Below are 24483 nucleotides of genomic sequence, written 5' to 3' on the forward strand. Positions count from 1 at the left end.
GTTGAACATACACCTAATTACCCTATCACACTACAGCATGATGCATTTACAGAATGTGCTACCGAGATTACTAAACACAGCAGTCCCAGAGGCATACTTCTAGGCGCTTGTCATCATCCGCAAACACAAAGATGCCGGTAGGAAGTATCTGTGGTGTGAGGCGTCTAAAAGCATGACTGAGTCCCCAGGTGGATGGGCGCATGCGTGCACACACACACACACACACACACACACACACACACACACACACACACACACACACACACACACTTGGTAGGCTGGGAGTTGAGCATATACCTAATTACCCTGTCACACTACAGCATGACGCATTTACAGAACGCGCTACCGAGATTACTAAACACAGCAGTCCCAGAGGCATACTTCTAGGCACGTGTCATCAACCGCAAAGGCAAAGATGCCAGTAGGAAATATCTGTGGTGTGAGGCATCTAAAAGCATGACTGAGTCCCCAGGCGGACGGGAGCATGCGCACACACACACACACACACACACACACACTTGGCAGGGCTGGGAGTCGAACATACACCTAACTACCCTATCACACTACAGCATGACGCATTTACAGAACGCGCTACCGAGATTATTGAACACAGTGGTCCCAGAGGCATACTTCTAGGTGCGTGTCATCATCTGCAAAGACAAGGACGCCGACAGGGATTGTATAGAGAGTGATCAGTCTGAAAGCATACAGACATATTACTGTCCCACGGTAGACGTAGACAAACACACGGCAGTGGTGTGATCGGGGCAGCTAAAGATTTACAGAGCACTACAACAACAATACATAGACACAGGACGCGCCACAGACAGTACACTCTTCAAGATAGTCGACCAGTGTGTACTCGGTAGGCATCCATCGTGATGTTGAAAATGGACATCTGTTGCCTGGATGAACACCATGACTATACAGGATGTCAACGGCCATGCCCATGCACAGAGGGACATCACTGACACAAGGTGTCACTGGCCATGGCCACATGCTTAGTAATACACGTCCATTCGGACTGTATTGTGTGTCGATCTACACAACGGTGTACTGGGCATGCTCACACACTTAGCAGTTGCAAAGGGCCGTCTTGCATGCAGACAAAGTCTCAACATGCAAGGGCTCACTTTGGACTGTCCTGTGTGTCTATCTACACAACAGCGTACTGGGCATGCTCACGTACTTAACAGTTGCAAAGGGCCGTCTTGCATGCAGACGGAGTCTCAACATGGAAGGGCATAGTAAGGTATAACTGTCCCCATGCACAGGGTGGGCCGTCTTGCATGCAGACGGAGATTAAACACGGAAGGGGACAGTAAGGTATAACTGTCCCCACGCACAGGGCGGTCACACACATGCAGCTGCCATCACAGCTGTCAGAGGTGCAGATCACAGACGTACACAGCACAGTCTACACTGTAGCCCTCAAGACATAACCATGTCGTTGGTGCAGCAATACACAGCCATACATTAACACAACACCATGTGACACATGACCAATGGACTGTACAGAGGTCTACAGCAACTGTGCAGAGTACACATGTAGCGACAGGGTTCCAACAGGTGTTATGCATTGCAATGACACCACTATACATGACCAAGTCTGCTCAAGACATACCAGGGGCCCCGGGTCTTACACAGCTGTGACAGATGAGTGTTGCTGTACACCAACAAACACACATGTTTGGATATGTCATACATGTGATTGCAGTGGATGTGTGCATGGACCACACACACAACACATATGTACATAGCATAGCCTTTACTGTCCCCCATGCAGAACAGTGGCCTAAGCAATCATACACACACAAATGGAAGGTGGGTCCATGTCTGTGGAATGCTCACAGTACAGGAGGTAGCAATGTTGACCGTGGACACATTCCCCTGTACTAGTCGCCCATGACACCCATGATATTATACCACAGTCCATGTGTTATGTATGTCAATACACATGTCCACCAATAGCAATGCATACAAACATGGCTACAGGAGACACATGTAGGACCGACACACATGTACAATCTGTGCTGTGCATGCAGCAACCATGCATCTGCGGTGGCCGATGTCCGTAATACAGCTGCGCCTAACTACAACATGCAGTCGCAATGCAGCCCCATCATTGACACCTGTATATGGTGACATACAGACAGTACGGTTGGTTGTACATCACATATGGAGGGATGTGTGTACATAAAGTGGTGATCCACCTGTGTAGATGTATGTGTGCCGGGGATGGCTCACAGGTGTGTCACACTCAATCCTACCATGCCATGTGCAAACAGTACGCTATGTCACTGTTACTTGACGGTGATGACATAACGCATACACAGCGGTCAGGTGTTACCAACTGTATGTCACATGACACCTGTAACACTTACATCCTCCCGTGTGCATATAGCAGCACAATTGCCAGACATAGCATTGGTACACATAATGCAGACAATACCGCTGCATGTCTATCAAACATCTCATCATATGGCAGGTGTATCATTCCCAGCACTGCCATGTGTTTCCGCTTGCGTGACCACATATGCCACATATGGTGGGGATTACATCCCAGTTGGTACACATCCCTGTACACCATTGTAGAGATCTGTACATACTGCAGTGTGGAAAGCATGACGTCGGCAGGTGTGGTGCATCACACATATCGGCTATCCATATACACATTTCTGGTCACCACAGTGTGTGTGTATGTATGTATGTATGGCTGTCTGGTGCTTGGTGTGAGGGTGTATGCTACCATACAGTGAAAACAGGATCACTAACCCCTCATGGTGACTAACCCCTCATGGTGATGCAGTCTACTACCCTGTTGATGCCATCGGTCCCAGCCATACTGGCTACCTGTGCATGTTCCTTCTCTGTGTCATGTCATGTGGGTGCAAAGTACTGCGAGGGTGATGACCACATAGGCAAGGGTCCACACCTCAACACTATGGGGTGTGTTATAGTGGTGTAGACCCCGTGAATGTGGCCATGTTCCTGTAATGTGACAGGGTATTACTGCTACACAGTGTGGCCTCATGCTATCAAGTGGCCTCTAATGTCATCATTGGCCAGACCGCTGTGTACAACCCCTGCACCATGTCAACATACCTGTGATGTTTCCTAGTGTGTATTTCACATCTCTGTCCACCGTAGCTTGTTCAACTGACCACATGCTTCAGGTGCAGTATATGTGTGGACATCTGTGTCATGTTAGACTTTCCAACAGTCAGGTTGAGGGTACGTTTAGCATGCTGATTTTGCCATACGTGCCTGTGAGTACTCCACAGTTACACATGGGGGACTGCAAACACTGCTACCTGTAGGCACATGCCAGTACACCATAGGAGGGAACCAGGGCATCATTACCAACATGCTGTTACTGTTGTAACCAAGACACATGCTGTGAACATATCACAATGCATGCTGCACCCGGACTTCATGGTATGATTGGTGCATGTCGACAGTACACAACCGATGTCACATGCACATCTCTCAGTATTCACACACAACCAATGCAACATACACATCCCTCACTATGCATACACAAGTAATGTTAGATACACCTCTCACTATTCTGTTCACCCTGTGCATCAGACCATTTGAGAATATCCCTGCACCGAATGTGTGGATGACAGGGATGCGGCACAGGCTTCATCATATGCACAGGGTGATACTGTTTGCCAGGGGCATAGGCTGCACCAATGAATGACATCATGTGTGTGGGTAAGGGCCAGTGATTTGATTGGATATGCCTGTTCTATATGCATGTAGGTGTTGTGGAGCCCTACAGTTGTGTTTGCTGTGTGCACACTGTTCTGTCATTTGTGAGGCCTACACAAGGATGTTATCGACAGCTCCAGATTGTACATACCAGGTTGTATAGCTCACTGTGACCGGCCATGGCCATGTGTCCTGTGCCTGCCAGGGGTTGCATGGGCACTACCAGGCGGAGGTACAGAATGGCTAGTGTCCGACGACACATGGCCACTGGAACCATGTCCCCACCAGGAACGTCCAGGGCCATGTCCACGTGGCCTGCTGTGTCCTGGTGTGGACAGCGCAGCACCAGCTGCACTGCTACTGCTACCGTTACTATGGGAGCGGCCAAGTGAGGTGGCATGCTCATGTTGACCTGCACTAGGTGGTATAGCTGGCCTACGTCCACGTGGCCTATGCCTCACCCCTACCAGATGTTCCAGCACAGACAGCTCACGCTCGCAGATTGCCATGCCACGGTCAAGGATTCTGACCATGTCACCCAATCGCCTGTCCAGAACATCAGCAATCTGTTGTTGAGCATCTGCCAATGCCTGGATGTTGTTGTTTAGGGTACAGATAGCAGCCCTCTGCAGCCTCTGCCCTTCTCTGTTCTGCCATTTGGCACATGCCTGTGCCACCATTACAGTCTGGAACATGTGTCTGGTGATTCCAGCTGCTGCGCTATGTCCTGCAGGTGCATGTCTGCCAGTGGTCCTCCTACGAGCAGCACCAGCCACATGCCTGTGTGGCACCTCTGCAGTCAGTACACTGCCACCATGGTGTGGAGACACACCTTCTGTAGCCACCACACTTTCCTGTTCAACGCTAACAGACGTTGACTGTCCTTCCTCTATGGCCACTGGTGATGCGGTATGTGTTGGCAGCTGAACTGTGTGCGGGGAAGAGGGGGACATAGCTGGGATGGCAACCGTTGGCACAGATTCAGCCCCTGACATCCCTGCCTGTACCTCATGCATATGTTCATCACTGCTAGCATCTGTGGGGACACTATCAGATGGACAGCAGGAGGGTAATGCACCTACATCACCTGTGAATGCAAAGACAGACTCTAAATTACAATAGACACACACACACACACACACACACACACACACACACACACACACACACACACACACACACACACACACACACACACTGACACACACACACACACACACACACACACACACACACACACACACACACACACACACACACACACACACACACACACACACACACACACACACACACTCACACACACACACACTGACACACACGTACACACACACACACACACACACACACACACACACACACACACACACACTGACACACACAGCCTGACACACCATGCATGTGATATGACAGATGGCATGCAACATGCTTCTGATACAGCTGACAGCATGCAGCTCAGACATCACTAGTGCTTGTAATCATACCCCCTGGAATGCGCACTACAGCAGGCAGGTGTCATATCATTATCCATACAATTCACACGATCATGGTAGTATGCATGCATCCCCGTAATACACCATGTGGACCAGAACAGGATAACAGTACACATCGCTGATGTGACCCTGACATGTAATCTGCTGACGTGTGCATTAACATGCATGCATGCCTGACACAATGGTGTCCTGACACATGTACAGCATTGTACTGGGTATCACATTGTGGTGTTGTCCATATGCCCTACAGATAGAATGCATGTTGAGCAGATGTGCATGGGCATGGTAGGGGACTGTGAGCCATCTACATTGCTGTACAGTGTGAAGTACAGACACTGTGCCATTGCATGGCATCATGAGGCATCTATATTGCTAAACAGTGCATGATATGTATGCATTGCATATCCAGAACTGCATGCATACCCATGACATACCTGTGGATTGTGACCCACGATGCTGAGGTGTATACACACCACACCAAACCATGCTGTGTCATGTGACAGGTCACTGGAGGACATACAGGTGACACCCCTGCATGATGACTACAGAGTGTTAGCTGCCTGGCAACCATGTCCACACATAGCAGACCTGTCACGTCACCATTTCACACATGGCATTGATGTACCACGCACACAAGGTGCACAGCTAACAGTGATGTCCTACGGCAGCAAGGGAAAAGTACAGTATCTCTGGCCTGGTGTCAATTTCAGTGGAATCTGTAAAGGTGACTACTGTCATGCTATGACACAGACGTCATGTTCAACACATCTTATGAGGTAGACATCACTGACACCTCCACTAGCTGTGCACAGGCATTTAAAATGTGCAGCATACCACATCACCGGTACAATCTGTCTAGTACGGCTGTAATTGGACCATGTGTGGACAAAGTGGGACAGGGTATATCCACATCCCATCTACTGTGTGGCTACATGTCTCCGGCCATCCCCCATGGCCATGTGTGCACATGTGTTGGTCATGTATGTGATGGCCGTCTATCACACATGTCTGTGTTGTCCCATATGACATACACCCATAGATGTTGGATATGTCACCATCCACAGGGCTATGCAGACAACAGGTGTATGTGTGATATGTGGGGTATGGGTTATGGGAAAGTGTGACAATATTGCAACCAAAAGACTACGTGTCTGAGACATGTCGGATGGAACATCACAATGTGTGAACCCATTGCTGGGGAATATAACACAATGGTGATGCCTGTGGTCTGCCCATATCACTGCTCACTGTGCGGTACTGCTTTGTGTACCACATGTTTTGTTCCACTGTATAGTACCTATGCCTCCATTGTAGAACACCTCCACCGTTGTATGCACAGCTGGACACACATGTAGCAATGACAAATACTGTGGTGTCATGTCTGTGTGTCATTTCATTTGTATATATTGCACATGGGTGGCTTGTGTGGATGATGGGTGATGCGACCTGTATATCCATGTATTAACTGGCCACATGGTGAATAGATCTATGCTTTGACATGTCTGATACTAATGACAGTCTTACCTGCAACTGACTCTTGTCTGTGCGGCACGCCAGAGGTACCTGTATAGGGTGACACAGCAGTATGAACATTATCCATGACTGTATAACAGCCACAGGGTGCACAGTGCAAGTTAACACATTCGCCTGTACAATATCAAATAGTAAGCACATGTGTGCATACCATACCTCTCAACCTCTTAGAACAATAAATGTGGACAAAGCCTACTATGATGGGGGACAAATAGGGACAACTGTGACATATTGCTCTTACAAACTTAGAAATTTGCTAGACTAATAGGTTTGCATGCACATGGTTTTTACACGGAATGTGCAGTCATAAACACAAATGTATGTCATCATTTAATGTCTCCATTCCTCAGCTATTTGCCAGAAAGAGACAGATATTAAGGGGAACACACCAACAATACGAGGCAGACATCTGGACATCCTTCAAATACCTGTACAGTTCAGAGGTATGGTGCATACACAGGGTAGCATAATGTAGCAAGCAGCATGTGTGTCCACATACTTTGCATATGTTGTTACATTACATGATGTACACTGACACATGCACATACGTGGGACATACTGGCCATATGTTCAGTACTGACTTACCAGGCAACTCCAGGCTCATTGGTTGGGAGACACCCACCTCCATGATGGCAGCGAGTGTTTGTGGGAGCTGTTCTGAGGGTGTCCCCAGACTAGCCAGTAGGTCCTCTGTGTGTGTGAATGGAGGCTGGGTTGGTGGCCCACCACCTGTTCCACCTTGTTCCCTGGTGATTGCAGTGGCACGCTGTTTTGCATGACGTATCAAGTCCATGCAGTGTCTGCACACCTGCTGGTAGGTGCAGTTGTGGCCTCCCACTTCATTGACCCTCCTGCGTAGATCCTGCCACAGGTCATCCCGCTGCTGTGCGTGCTGTGGCACATGGCTAAATAACACTTCGTAGTTCTCATGGAGGTATGGGATTAGGACATCATCCTCCTGTCAGCTGTATACTGGTAGGCGTGTACAAGGCATTATCTATAAGACATGATGAAGGTGACAGGTCACATTTACAGACATGTACAGTGATACTGCTGCACATACATTTCTAGTACATATGCACAGTTATCTTTGCAAATCAACATGACACTAACACGACTGGCATGTATGTGTCACACACATCTAACACCCATTATGCATTGGATATCATCCCCATATATGTGTGTCACCTCATTAGTGTTCCTACTGCATGTGACATCTGTCTTCATGTGGGCATGTCTGTTTGCCTGCACTGGTGTTCCTACCTATCTGCACATGTCTGGATGTATCCATGGTAATGCTGTTGACCTTGATGTTGTGTATATGTCACATATCAGCACAGACACAGCCTTAATGGACTTGGGCAGTGACAGTGCACCAAGTATGCATGGAAACCTGTACATGCATCTGTTTTGCCATAGACATCTACACTGCACTGTACAGCTGTTCAACATCCTGCCACGGATCGCCTGTGTTGCACATGTGATAGACATGGGACAATGGCTAGTCGGACGTCATTCGCAGGAAAGGTTGTCGGCTATAGCATGTACGGGCTGGGTTTACTAGCTGTATCCGACACCCATTATGCCACTGTGAGGGGCATCAGTGACACACTACTGATCCAGATAGTTGATACTACATCTACCATATGGCCATCACACCATGTATGACAGGGATGATATGTGCAGCTATGTGGACAGGGATGCATGGTATGGCGGGAGTATGTCACAGGTATGGCACAGGGATCTGTCCAGCATGTGGCCATCCTAGTCGTAGGTCGGTGGTTGTCCATGACGTATGTCTTTCAGATAAGGCTATGGACATGAAGCATGTCCAACAGCATAGTATGGCATATGTCTGTATGCAAGGTGGATAGCATGCTGCATACTGGAGGTGAGTATTGTGGAGGCTGGTATCGGCCATCCATGCATGGGCCCTACCCCTGGAGGGTGATATGTGTTCCAATATTGGTCACACGGGTGCTGTGTATGCCTGTCCAATGATCTCCATGCTCATGGATACCACCCTGTCATGTCATGGGTACCTCGGATGACTACCTAAAGGGCCAGGAGATGTCTCCAGCTCAGGGAGGTGTACTGCACAACACCATCCCTAACACAGTGTCCATAATGTTGACCACAGCCTAGGTGTTACTTAATGGGTACAGGGGTATTCCCCTAGTGGTGTCATTGCTGATATCATCCACCAGAATGTGCACATATGTCACACACCTCACACACACAGCCCATTCTGTATGTTGTTCACAACACTGTGACAACTATTGCCCATAGGTCATGGCCATTCACATCCTCACATACACAGATGGCTGACATTTGTCTGTGTGGTATGGGCTACAATGCGGGTGGGGTACAACACATTAACCCTGGTTTACTGTCGTTGACACCATGTGATATGCACATGTCCCTGTAGCATCTTTAGTAGTTGTGAGTCTGTCAACAGGCCACTAGTAGAACACTCCTGTGACATACAAAGGCATTTGTAGTCAAACATCCATATTGTCTTGTACATCTGTACTGCTAACATCTACATTGATAATGGTTCATGGACTTGCAGACCATACCTGGCAGTGTTTTGATGCGGTGCCACCAATCATGACTGTTGTCAACACGTGTGGGTTGATATTATCCAACACCCTATCTGTACTGTATGGGCATGCTCGGCACTTGTTCAGAGCTTCTTGGCACGTTATGAGCTACTGCTTAGTTTAGCACCCATTTCACACCAGTCCTCACAGGTACACTGTCTGTCCATACATTTCCAGCTTGCTTACAGTACAGCAGCTGTCGTACACACATCACTCATATATCTCGTGAGACATGGTGGTTTATATGGCATGCCCACCTGGCACATACCACTTATATACAGGCATGTCCAACTGGCACATACCAGTGCTATTGCCTGTCACTGTGATGACTATGTTGTACATGTGGCAATAGAGCTATTCTCATGTACACAGTTAATGCACACCTCCCAACATACAACAGTACAGCCTGTGGGGGATGCACATATGCAGCCCTGCTGGGGGTTATACTGTCACCAACCCTGACTGCACCTGACAGTCATGTGGGGATGTGCAACATTCGCAACACACCCCACTCATCACATAGTCCCACATGATTCCCACCACAGGCCACACATACTGGGACACCTTGTACAGTACCCCTCCATACTCTGTGTGGGCACCAATGGCAGCCCACATCGCCAAACACAACCCCACCAACCTATAGCCCACAGACACGTGTGCCCATCACATACAGCCAATAGGGTGTCATAACATACACAACACACCTGCCATAGGTGACTTTCGGCGGTCACACTGCTGTTCCACTCAGCAGGCTACACAAGGCGATAGTCACTTACATCCTGCTGTCAGGTAACTGGTTCTGCAACATAACCTATGCACACATGCCACAACTCAGCAGGTATGATGTGACTGTCATTTTCCATGTTTGTGTGACTGAAGTTGTATCTCAGGGCACAGACTATGTGTGCAGGGACATGCAATAACCCACCAGTGTTGTAGCCCTGATGGTGTGGTCCGAGCCCTGGGGAGCATTTTGCGGTCATCTGGACCTGTTACCACTGTACAACGAGTGACTGTGTCACTCCCAACAGTTGCCCATGCTTCTGCTATCATTCCACAGGCGTCTGGTATACGTCCACTTTGACAGACCTGGTCAAACAACATGATGCTGTGGCACAGTTGACCTGCATCTGTCAGCCCTGGGAGTACGGATCCTATGTTGGACTCTTGCTGCTTTTATACTGCCTGTCTTGCACAGTGTCCATTAACAGTCACCACCAGAATGGGAACTGGCTAGCAAAACATGTGGTCATGTAACACAATGCTTGACATCATCCTCTGTGATGCACTCAGGCAAGGCACACCTGATACTGCACCACTTCAATATCTCTGCAGTGACTGGGACCTGCCTCTTGGCTCTGCAGAGCACACCTAAAATGACTGGTTATAGACAGACCGTACCTTTCAGGCATGTACCTGGACTGGCACACCCACGACTGAGGTGTCCCCATATTCCACTATGTTGTACACACATCCCGGCTGGTTACTTAGCACAATGCATCACAGGTGCTCCACGTGCAACTAACTGTGTCCGGAACTGCTATTCACAGTATTACCAACTGCGGATTCAACATACCCCACGGTTACCAGACCTCATTTCATGGTGTACTGGACAGTTGGGCTCATACTGCTGCTACTGATGTGAGACTGACAGTATCCCACACTTAACTGTGATAGCCACACATGTACCGACACATTAGGTGTACGCTGTCCATGAGTCATAACCTCCGCTCGGCTGGTTCGACCTATACACACCACCTCCAAGACCAACAGAATCCTTGACATGGACACTACCAACATGCGACTGCTGTTCCACACCAGGGGTTATCCCCTCATTGGTGGGGTCTGAACATATGCTACTCACCTTTGCTAGCCACATACCGGCACCACACACTTCACAGCATACACAGTAGATGAGTACTACAACACCTACTACAGATGTCGTATGACAGTGGTACTGGACGTCATGACACACGTGCAGGTGGACAATGCACATACAAAAGCTAAGACATACCCCAGTGCACTTCATTAGCATGTACACGACAATATGGATCATGCTATTCCACACTGAGCCATGATGGTACACACCAGATAACAGATGCCACTCTGGGGGTGCGGTTCCATGGACATACTTTACAACAGGTGGGGGCTGTTGCACAGTGGTGTACATTCCCATGGGCGGGGTAACTCACTGGTCAGCCTCGGTAGGGCCACAGGATGCCTCATCACATACTCCATAACTAGCTACGTACACATTACTGCAACACATTCCGAGATGTACCACAAGGCATTATGGTGGTATGTCAGTAGTCGTATGCAATACCCACATCTGCTCACACATACAACTGTCACTCTGGAACATGACAGTAACAGGTGATGTTGGCAACATGCTGTCTGATGGCTTCAATGCTAACATTACACCCTCTCACTCCCTACGGGGCCACATTCCTTGCAGGAACATTACGGTGTACCTGCGGTCACACCTACACAGTACTGACCTGCACTCTATATGTCCTAGGACACTGGTCCCTTGTCACCCTACAAAATCCCAGGCTGTGATGTCCACAGACCTCTGAATGACATGTCTCCCCACTGGGACACCATATTCTGTAATAGCCTTGTACCAGACATTGTGGCCCCTGACTGGCACACAGCAACAGTTACACTCCACACAGGTGGTGCCACAATGCACGACTAGGACTATTGCCATACACACCTCACTGGACTGATCTGCATAGCTATAGGGCACATCATCATGGACAACATTCGCTGAATCTTTGTTGTGCTCCGGTCCTTTGATGCCAGCTGGGTTGGTCCTGTTGGGGCCACAGCATGCCTTCTACACCTGTTGAACACCTTTCATACAGTCACCAGAGTTGTTGATGACGACACGGGGGTCCACACAGCCTACATTGTCCTCTCGCTGCCTTACAGCACCGTTCTCCATTCTGGTATTGACAACATACACATCCACCTGCACATCAAAACATATGTCTCAGGATGTTATGCAAAGTGGCTAATGGATGGGACACACACACTGAGGGTGGCATACCATATCACATACTGCATTCCAGTTACACTTGGCATACCACAGTCCTCAGTCATGGGGCCCTCATGTTCGGTATATGCTTCCCTGAGGTACAGGCTACCACTGAGGGGACTTCCCTGCCTAGCTTTACAGACCACTGCATACCAAGCACTGTTGTTGATCCACCAGCTGATACAGACCCCATCCATATGGGTGTCACTGTGACGGATACCTGATATGAACATCATGGCCTCAACCTGCATGACACTTGGCATGAACATCACCTTTACAGTAGACCATCCACCCACTGGTTATCACATAGGTGTTAGTCCCCTGCATACATGTTGCATTGTACGTGTTCGTACTACACATGTATGTCGCACATACTCCTGTGATTACCACATTGCCACTGTGGCGTGGATATCCTTCTACGTGTCCACACTTGTCTGTACTGGGTGTGTAGCTGGTACATAGGCAATTGTACCTCTGAACACCGGACTTATACACACATCCATGGGTAAAACACCCTGCTTGGGGTGTACCTTACACAATAGCTACAGCTTTACATCACTCAACATTAAAATGCCATGATGTTTATTGAGCTACGACAGTTAAAGTTTGTGGCTGAAGTACAGACACCATGTCTGTACACATTTGTGGACTACATACTCAGGGCTGACCTCTGCTGCAAAGACAGGGCCCATGTCTGCAAATATGTTAATGGATATACTCCGCATACACGACATACACAATAGCCACTGTGAGCATGATGCTCATGGATATGTGCACACATGCGACAGTGTGTGGGATGTGCTTGGGGGTTGCATTCCCAGACCAGACACTTACCATGCTTTGGGACAAGATTCCTATGTACATCATGCATGGACAGTCAGTAGCAATGTTCATGTGATACCTCACTTGGTGGATGGTGGACACATGTACGCCAGGGATCACTGCAGTGGCTGTACTGTGCAGAGATGCAGGTTACATATGACTCTTCTGTTCACAGGACACTACCCTAGAGAGGTGTCACTGGTGTGCACACTGTAGTTGTTGTTACACATAGACTTGCCAGACTGCATGGTACCCCACTATGAACCTGTGGAGCTATTACATGTCTTCTGTGCATGGTTACTGGAATAGCCCTTCCATTTAGATTAGAGCTGTCACGCTATTACAATGTCCCATGACTACAGGCCATATGTAACTTGTTATTGTACATGCCAATCATGTTCTTCTTTGTCTGTCACATCTTTTCTGCTATTCTAGTATGGGAGTAATGCTTGAGTCCTTTGTAAATGCACAGAGTGGATTACATTATTTATTTCATCATAACTGTTTATACATAAATTAATTACATACTACTCACATCACTATACGATGCCTTTGGTATGCATCATATGCCTGTTCTCCTGTGTAGAATATCTGACATATCAATCTACTGTACTATACATTACACATATGTTACATGGTATCCCATAATTCAAAGCATACTTGCACAGTGGGACCACCTTAGACATGTCATTGACGTTATATGCCCATACACATGCGTACTGTTACAGTATATCCACATATACTATCCCCTGCTATGGCACGTACTTGTTGGACATACCCTGCCACTGACGGCGGGTTGTATGACATTGTTCTGTTTAAAGCCTTCATGTTGCTTCCCTTGTGGTGTCTGTGCTGTTTACCTTGTGGCCTACTGCTGGATGCACAACTTCTACAAGCGTTAGTACGATCAGCAAGACATCACTACATAAATACCATTTCCCACTTTATGCATGGCGGACACTTTTAATTACTGCAAACCAGGCTATGCATACACTGACATAACTTAATACGGAACATACTATACATACAGTTAGTGTTCTACATACCTTGATATCATTCCAGTATTTCGTCTCTATCTCGCTCTTCTGTATCACTCTTTAAACTGTTGTACGGCATGAGCATACAGTTTGCATATCTGGCAAGTCATCCTTATATATGTCGATACCTGCAACATGTGGTTTACTGCCGCCAATTGGTATTCCGGTGTGACTAATTACGTGCACTTCAGCTGTGCAGCTACTCCATTCACCAATTATGCGGCAACAGTGGGGTATAATTGAATTCTCCACTTGGGCATTGGCCATTTGCCCTGCCTTCGGGGAGACGGCCTGTATTGTGTTTTGTTGTGTGTAATTGCAACTGCTATGTGTAGAGCGAAATGTATTTTGGAGTCATGTCCCCCGTGGATTGTGTGTGACAGCTTGAGTATGTGGTTCTACCTGTGACTGTACCTGTCATCCCACCCGTCTGATAATGGACTATTGCAAACACCTGTAACATTGCCGTTTGTACCGTTATATGACGGATACAATTTTGCATGGCACCTTTAAATGTGTCTCTCACAAGGTATGTTAATGGTTCAACAGATGTAATTGACTAAGTGGATGTTTGTGCTGTGATTACGGTCTGTATTGCTATTGTTTCCAGTGTGGGAGATGTAGGCAGGTGTACTTAGTATATACGGTTTTGTGGGACTTACATTTCTACGTAGTCCATATATATGTGTGCGGGCCCCTTCCCTAATTACAGTGCTATCACTTAGTAGACTTCTATTACAGGAATTTACTTTGGGCAGTTGTTAATTGTTTTCTATATGGTATGCAGGTGAGGTTGATACTTCCATACCTCCGGATGTATGGCAATATGTGCAGGGATATTTCTGAATGACCGCTATCCCGTGTATGTCTGTCCCAGATATTTGCAGTCATTGCAGTGGTGTTGGTGTCAGACCCTCTGTGGCATGGCTTGCCACATTTTCATATGGCTATAGTTGGACACTTGTGGGTCACACAGTGGTGTTTACAGGCTGACATATAGCCATGGTCAGTACACAGGATAGCACATACTTTTATCCTCATTACATACCAATTGTTCTTGGACCTTGCCTACTTATCAGTGTGCATGTAGCATTTCCATTTCTTACATACAGGCATGAGTATTTCCTGCAACTATTGCATAATATTTGGGACATACTAATGTCCTACACTCTTGGATGATTGCCCTTTGTAATGTTTCATGTCAGGACACATCTGCCCAGGGAGGGGCTGTCCCTCCCAATGTGGAACAGGTGTTTACCGCATGCCTACGGCTAGCTATACCCGCACCTACCGTAATCATCTACCTCCAAGTTGCCACCTACAGACACACGATGCAGACACACACACACATTACAGTCACACGGAAACACACATGGCACCCTCAACACACACATACACAGGTTACATCACTCACAACCACAGTTGTACATGGTACCTACGTGGACCGCACCGCCAGCAGCGGTGATTACATGTCCTTACTATCGTCATATTGCTTGCGGTTCTACTGTTCCAGTACTGTGTTCTTTCTGTCTTTCAGCCTCCTGGTTACGCGTGTCGGTGTGTGACACGTTCCATAGTTGGCGGTATTCTATTTATTTGTACCTCCAAGGTGTTTTGAATGTTGTTGACCTATCTATATATTTGCAGATGTCAGTGACTCCTTATATATCGACATATATCACACTATCGCCCTTTCTATCTGTATTATATATGTGTAGATATATATATATATATATATATATATATATATATATATTTATTTATATTTACATATCTCGGACAGGGGTCATGACAGGCACCCTACGCCTTTCATTGTGTGTTTGTCAGTGTATACTGTGTTTCCTGGACTCCACATATTTGTGTCTGTACCTGTCACATTACACACCTGCCATAGGTTAAGATTACCTTCCGTCCCACTTTGCGAGGGACAGTCCCTCTTTGTGCAGTTGTGTCCTGCGAAATATTTGTGAACATAGCAAATGTCCTGTGACTTTGGGACAAGCATATTCCCTATAGTTTATGTAATAGTTGCATAAAACACTTATTCTGTCTCTGACCCACCTACATGTTACAGGACACGGAACACGTTCCTGCGACCATTACAAGAATAAGTGTTTTATCTATGCAAAACACTGACGTTCTGGTTTTTGCACTGGCCGGGTGTATGTGTCGACCTGCAGACATCTGGCATATGTCCCACATTGGTCATTTGAAGTGTGCCAACCTTACCGTACATCTTGGCTAACAATAGTGTTGGGTGATTGTAGACATGATTGCCTGTTCCACTCCTGGCAGTGGTCATTTTACCCTTCAGAGCAGGTGCTATTTGTTCAGGGATGACTAATGCTGGTTTCACCTGTTCTGTACATCATTGACCGTGATCTGCACAGTGGTCGGTGAAGCTTAGCCCTGTTTCGTGTATATCCATATAGTTGTATTTAAACATCGCTTACCAGCTGTGGGCAACGCTTATTCCCGCTAACATGTGCTACACATATTCTGATGACCTGCATCCGGAATGCATTACCCGTGCCGTCGAGATTACGTTACATCCCTTGCAGGACGTTGGACCGGGAACATGCACGACAGTCACTGCATGTACCACTTGGACATCTGGGGGTTGTACACATATTATGTCATTTTGTATGTGAAGTACACTACAGCAGTTACTCCACACTACACTCACATGGATAACTCTGTTAGTTTACTAATTGATGAGTCCAGTTAATGGTATGTCCATGTGATGTTTACTGGCTGTACTCTGGCATTGGGTATGTATATCACAATTAGCTACACCCGATAATGTGCTACACCTTCATACGACCGTGGATGCAGCATGCTGGGGTGATGAATACCTGTCATGGGTACATCCCCTGCATTCATGATTACATTTTGTGGAGCTCCTCAGTATCCTCAGGGAATCCATGCTGAGTGTGTGTAGGACAGTGCTTACACACATGTGCTCCCGCGATTGCCACTGCTCCAGTAAGCGACAGTTGCTTACTCGATGTTGTGGCGACGGGAGTCACTGTTTGCCCCGTTTGGTGTTTTGCCTCTGACAATCGGGTGTGTACCTACCGATGTACCTGAGAACCTATATACACAGCACCGACAGATGCTGATAGGCGCATCTACTGTTCAGGTGTTGACGTTTCATTGTTCCAATGGCTGTTGCATGTACAATGTTTGAGAGCTGCCTATGTAGGATTCCACAGTGGGCCACCTATACATCACAATTTACAGGTGGTCGTGTTTGTGTGCCATCCATTGTACTGTGTGTGCAGGTGGAGAGGGGTGTCAGTCTGTGGGAGCCTATACTGTCAAGGTATGTGCTATACGTTCCCTCTTTGCCAAGGCGTAGGCATATTGGGCACGCCTCCGTCTGCCTACTGGGGCTAACACAGTGTGTCCATTGTCTGGATCCCTCTGTGCCTGTGTTGACCTTGGCAATTGCGGTGGGCTGTGAGGCCCTGCCCCATTTTGACTCTGCTGCAGCTGTTTCCGCAGGATCATATTATGTAGCATGGCACATACTATGAAGATGTGGGCACACATGCTTGGGGAGTACTGCAAGGCTCCACCAGATGTGTCCAAGAACCGGAACCGTGATTTCAGCATCCCGAACACACGCTCTATGATGATTCTGGTTTGTGCGTGTGCCTCATTATGGCGCTCTTGCATTGGTGTGTGTGCATTTCGTATGGGGGTCATCATCCATGGCTCCAGTGCATAGCCAGCATCCCCCACAAGGTGGCCTTGTGGGATGTCCCCCCTGACAAATACCTGATACAGCTGTGAGGCATGCCAGATATGGGAGTCATGGTAGCTTCCAGGGCTGCCAGCACACACATACATGATAATGCCCTGGGCATTGCACATGACCTGGCAGTTGATGGAGTGGAATCCCTTGCGGTTTATGTAGCGCCTACCATACTCACCAGGTGGTGACTTGATTTGTATGTGTGTGCAGTCTATTGCACCCAGTGCCTCCCGGTAGTTTGCCACATGGTGGAAGTGGTGCATATTGCTGGCCAACTCCTCCTGAGTTTGGGGGAAGTGTACATGCTCATTGGCATGTGCTAACATGGCATCCAGGAACCGGTGTAGTACCCTGGATGCCGATGCCTGTGAGATCTCCCTTATATCTCCAGTTGGCCTTTGAAAGGTACCTGTGGCTAGTATTCGCAAGCTTACACATACCTTCGTGTCCACTGGGATGGGTTCCCCAATGTTGTTTCTGGTTCTGAGGCGTGGCCGGCAAAGCTCTACTATTTGCTGTAGGATGTCCCTGTCCATCCTGTAATGCTCTACTATCTCCAGATCATGTAGCCCCTGGTAAGTTACCCTTGGTCTGAACACTCTTCTCCTCCTCCGAGGCCTACGGTGGTTGTCGGCATCATCCTCCACAACACCGTCGGTCTGTAACACATGCTGATGAATCACAGCTATGGCAGCTCCCAACATGTACATTTTAAAAGTTCCCCGTCTGTTTACACCTATGGTGCAGTGTTTGGGAATACACAGGTGTGTGTTGGGTGCTTTCACACTTTATACTGTTTTGCTGTGAACACTGATGATGTCATAGGGTGTGTATGTACGATCGTGGCTACAGGGTATCTTCTGTGTTTTATTAAGAGAACCACTATTGTGCTGCATTTGGTGTTGCATTACATTTGGCTGCCGTGAATTACCTCCTGCCCTTCTGTTTACATTTGTGCACGTTACACCTACCAATTGCTGGCATGCATCCAGCAGCCTGCTTTCCTTTGTACTTTCCTAGACCTGGCTTATCTTGCGTAATGTGTTCTTTTGCCGGTCTACTGTGGGTTTGCTTTGCTCTGCTATGACAGTTCTCCTATCTTTGCATTCCAAGTCCTCCCCTCCTTTCTTTGCAATCCTATGCCTCCCCTATCCTGTTTTGCAGGTTTCTGCATGCAGGCTTGTCTACTGCCATCGATTGGCCGCCGTGAGTTGATTGGTGTTAATTGCTCATTAGTACGCCAATTACCCTGCTTCGGCATTTCATTCTTTTCTTCCCATGACCTTCCTGTTTATGCTATTGTTCATGGCGCGTGCATCCGCTTACCAGGTTTCGGGCATGTTTCCATCCCCGTACACATCCGATTTCGGGCACCATGTGTGCTCTCAGCTAAACGGTTCTATACCTTCCTCCCCACCCCTGTCCTGCAGCTTTGCTTAGCAATGGCCAGGCCAGATTTGCATTGCTCCAATGTGCTTACTGATACAGTGGCACATCCCTTTGCTGATGTCATGTATCACCTCTGATACACTCCTCGGTGTTATAGTGCTGCGCCGTCAGGTACATCCTTAATCTGGTGGGACATTTGTGATTCAGTATTACCTGCCTCATTTGCATGGCACTGACTACTAATTCATAGTTACAGTGCCGAACACTGTCGAGGGCCCTTGGCAACCCTTGTGCCTTGCTTGTGGTGTGCCATGCCTACCATTGTGTATTATGGTGAAATCCTGATTTGTCTTACATTGCGATTTTATGACATTTGTATATATTTCCTTTGTATTCCTGTTTGCGCACACATGCCCTGCGGTTGTACTGTGCATTACTGCGGAAATGACATTAAATGTTGTTTTTTAGGTGTTGTGCATCTTTTCTTGTGCCATTGGCTGTGTATTTTGCCATTGGCACATGTTAACTTTGTAATACATGAGTCTGGTCTGCTTCCATAACTCCGATGTTCTGTTTGGGTAAATGTAAACCGTGTTTTTTGGTTTACATTTCCATGGGCTTGTGCTACGCCTGCACCACTTCGTGAATCGCTGTGTGCCTTCATTAGCATGGCGCGACACTGCGCATGGGGTGATTTGCATACCTATGCCGAGGGCTGCGTAGATCTGACGTACGCCGGTGGTGCACGTGGAATTGGTTCGTACCTGAATCGCTCGGCGGACATATTTGGCGTTATCCCGCATACGCTACGCCTGCGCCTGGCGCAAGCTTCATGAATCCAGGGGTTAGTCTTTTTCTTTTACAGATACCAAAAATTATTTATGTAACTCATTTTGTTTTTCTTTAAAATGTTTAATTTTTTAAAATAATTTGGTATCCAAAGTTTAGTATAAAGTAGTCTTAAACTAGAAATGTAAGCATTTTAATATTCTGTGAAAGAAAAAGGGAATTTGGCATGTCAGTTGATTTATCCTCTGACACCACTCACAAATACTAATTGTTATTTAGTTGTTTTAAACGTCTGCAAATGTATCGGGGTTCAAGTATCTATGATAGTGATTTAACATAACGTTTTATGTTTATTGATGGAATGTTTACTATGAATGCAGACCATGAGAATGTACAGTTGTGTAACTAAATGTACTGTAACAGGAGATGTTCTAATAGATCATCCATGCAGTACCCTAATCTATATGGGTCCCACTCCATGTCACTGACCAGCATACCTGTCAACCTCTTAAAGCAAGATATCTGGACAAAGCCATCAATGATGGGGGAGGGGGCAAAGGTCCAAAATAGGGAAACTTTTTAAATATTGCTCTTACAAACTTAGAAACTGATACAACAACGGTTGTTTTTATTAGCACAAATTTTCTGAAGGTTATAAAGTCATTATTTTCTGACTTCGACCCTCAATGATTTGCCAGAAAACCACAATTTTATGAGAAACAGACCCAAAATATGAGGCAAAATCTTGACATTCTGAGAAAATCTGCACATTTGAAATGTATGCTGACTAGATTTCAAAGCGTTAAGGTTCCTTTGATATGCTCTGTCAGTAGCTCAAAGACAGGGAGGCAATTTCTTCAGAACTTTTTTTGCTTAAAAAAAGGAAACAAAAGTGATCATCAAAACAGCAATAACTTTAGGGTGAATCTGAAGTGACTGAAAACATGAGAAACTAAAATGAATGTTTTTTTGTAGGGGGCAAGCTCCCCTGTACCACCAGCACCCCCTGCTAATTACATGTAGTAAGTCTGAGATAGCACAACAGTGAGTTAAGGGCAAATTCCCTCACCCCGCTGCAATCCAATCCCATGTAAAAAGGTACTGGCAGAAACTCTATTTAAAAGAAACTTCACTCACATGGGCATTCACTTTTCTTTACAGCAGTAAAAAGCATTCACTCATGTGCATGTTTGCTCTTCTCATACATCACGCACACACACACACACACACACACACACATACATGCACACACACGCGCACACACACACACACACACACACACACACACACACACACACACACACACACACACACCTACATAAAGAAAGAGAGAGACATAATTTTTTAATCACTTTGCTGTCTGAGGTCCTGTATAAAATGTTTGTGGGACTGTTTCAGTCTTGCATCTTGCCTGAATTGACGCTCACCTCTGTTACCTGTGTAAAAATATCAACTGCAGCAAGATAACTGTGGATCAGATTATAAGCAAATGGGTGCTTGGCATGGAACTTCATGCAAACCATGTGGCTATGGTGTGAGTAACCATGGAGAAGGTTGCTGACCAAAGTCAATTTGGTAGGCTGTGTGAGCAGTCAGAAGGATTATCTGGATAGAACAAGCAGCAGAAAGAAAAAGCTGAAACCTCACTGTGGAGAATTCTCTTGGGTATACTTAATTCAATAAGGTAAGTTAATCTCATGAAATGAGCAGCTGAGCATTAATAGGAATTTACCTCTCTTCCTGAGATATTAAAATACAAATGGAACAACCAAGGGCAATGACTTTTCAATTGTTTGAAAAAGTGGATAGGATGTAGTAGGGACTTACACAGTGAATGCAGTAAAGGTGATTACACTAAATGAAAACTATGTTATAATCTGTATCTAAAGGAATAAGACATTTGACTCAACACTTTAAAGTCAAAATTTGAAAGTCCTGGCTGCCTCAGAATTATGTAAAGGGTCTTTTCCTTTCCTCGTTTGTTACATCTGAATTTTTCCTGTTAGCTTTTTTGTTTTTTGTGCACGCACTGCTTGAACTCTATGCGCATGTCTGTATATCTACACACGTAGCACTGGATATATAAATTCAAGTGCTTTTTTCCAACTTATAACATTTAGTATATATATTTACTGCACATTAATTGTACAAAGACAATACTGTAAGATTTCTGATATTATTATGGGGAATGTCACTGCTGGGTTATTAAACAGGAAGCTACCAGTATGTGCTACATTATTAGACCTTACACTACTTTCACTGTATAGTGTGTAGTGTAATGATATTTTGTATCATACTGCATGCTATAAGGCATTATGCTTTAATGGCTAAACTACTTCTATCATGGACTGCCCACTGCCCTCTTTTTCTGATTACAAAGTGTATAGATATAGATATAAATTGTTGAACTCATTAATTCACTTGGTAAGACCCAAGTGGCATGGGTTCTGATGTTTAAGAATGACCTGGAAGAATAGACCTAATTAAATTGTTTGCCTCTGATGCATTTCCTTATGTCTATTATAAACAGACCAAAAAGATGTTGAAGCCAATCCACGAGTAAATCTTGAAGTAGAAGTCCATGGACTTTGAAAAATGAAGAGAAATAAAAGCAGCAGGGAAAACTTTGAATTGTATGCCAACCTCATTATACAAGTATGCAGGGCCCATGAAAGAGCAACAAGGAAGGAGAAGCAGGTGATCACATTACCACCTAGTTTACTGGGAAATCAAATAAATGTTTGCATCTGCTTTTTTACCTGGATGTGAAAGAGGCTATTATCAAAACAATGACCTATAATGAGGGCCAGGATTTGGGAAGTGCAAGAGACCTTGAAATAATTAGGGATGTGCCGGACAAATAGAATATACTGTATTTTTTGTAGTATTACAGTGTTATTGGTCCATTGTTGATAAAGGTGCAATCTTTTTTTTTTTTTTTTTTTTTGCATTAAGGCCTTCAACAATTGTTTGGGTAAGTGGGCTGGGTTTCTCTGATACAAAGTTCCCATGAATAAATATGTGAACTTATTCATGGTAGCCAACTAATGTTATGGAACATGGCCTTGTGTAACAAACATATAACTATCATGCTATCTGTACAGACTTAGTAACAACATTGTTTGACAGCAGAATCATGAAGGTGAGCACTGAGAACTATTTTAAAAGAGAAAAATATATAATTGCAAAAGAAAAGCAGAAGGCAAAGGATGCAAAGTCGAGAAATAAGTATTAGGTAGATCTGAGTTTAGTAAGGGACCAAAGACATCTTAATGAATTGCCTTTATTTGGTTTGGTGTTACATATGACACAATAATATAAATTTCAAATGTAATGTTTGTCACATTTTTTTAAAAAGAAAGTGAAAAAGCTTACTGTTCAGTGCTTGTCTTAAAAGCTTGAACAGTTGCCATTTGGACTGTCATTAGGCTATATCTAGGGTGATCTGCATAATATTAAAAACAGTACTCTGGCTTGGCAATACCAAAAAAAAAAAAAAAAGATATAAATAGTTGGATAGCATGCACATTTATAGAAAAAACAGAACCTTGAATGTGCATGGAGGTTGGTCAATTTTTTAAATACAGTAGAAAGGCGATTATTCAAACTTCTATTATCCAAAACATCAGTTATCTGAACTGGCTTTGCAAAGTTTTCGGGTAGGATAAATCATAGAGCCTGAATATGTAAACATTATATGTATTCGCTTGAGCATGTTTTTGAGCTTGTAGCCAGGTCGTGTGTAAAAAATATTCTTTATTGTCCACTGTTACAAACTCAGAAAGTTGATAGAATAACAAGTTTTGCATTAGCATGAATTTTCTGAAGGATATGAAGTCTGAAACTCAAATGTCTGCCATTATTTTCAAACTTCAGTCTTTAGTGATTTATCACTAGTTTGCCAGAAAACCAAAATCTTATGAAAAATGGATCATAAATATGAGTCTGAAATCTGGACATTCTGTGAAAATCTGTACAGTTGAGAGGTGTGTATGTTGGTGTTAGATTTATTTCCCCTCACACTTTCTTATTCTAAAGTAGCTTTTGTGCAGTTTATAAAATGGGAAGGCGCAACTCAAGAAACTGTGTCCCCAACTGATACTCACATTCTATCTTGTAGACTATTTGATTACTGATTTTTACCATGACTGTATCTGCACCTTGCCCCTTCTGAAAACTTTTCTGACTGCCAGACCTAGCCAGTAGGGCTCAATGTATTTAAAATAAATCAACACAATCTGCAATATCTCTATAAGGGGACTACAAACAAAGGACAGACTATACTTCAAATGTAGTATGA

At 45.5% G+C, this 24483-nt stretch overlaps 1 protein-coding gene across 1 annotated transcript in view; it reads left to right on the top strand.

The window, feature by feature from the left end:
* The first annotated feature begins 21754 nt into the window (after nucleotides 1–21754).
* The window catches only part of LOC122806900 (endoplasmic reticulum aminopeptidase 1-like), a 447374-nt gene continuing 444645 nt past the window's right edge, over nucleotides 21755–24483 (top strand). Inside the window, exon 1 of the mRNA XM_044077704.1 lies at nucleotides 21755–21867. The gene's annotated coding sequence lies outside the window, so the exon portion shown is untranslated. The remainder of the gene's footprint in view (nucleotides 21868–24483) is intronic.

Source organism: Protopterus annectens, chromosome 7.part0, assembly GCF_019279795.1.
Source record: "Protopterus annectens isolate FY-2018-M chromosome 7.part0, PAN1.0, whole genome shotgun sequence".
Lineage (NCBI taxonomy): Eukaryota > Metazoa > Chordata > Ceratodontiformes > Protopteridae > Protopterus > Protopterus annectens.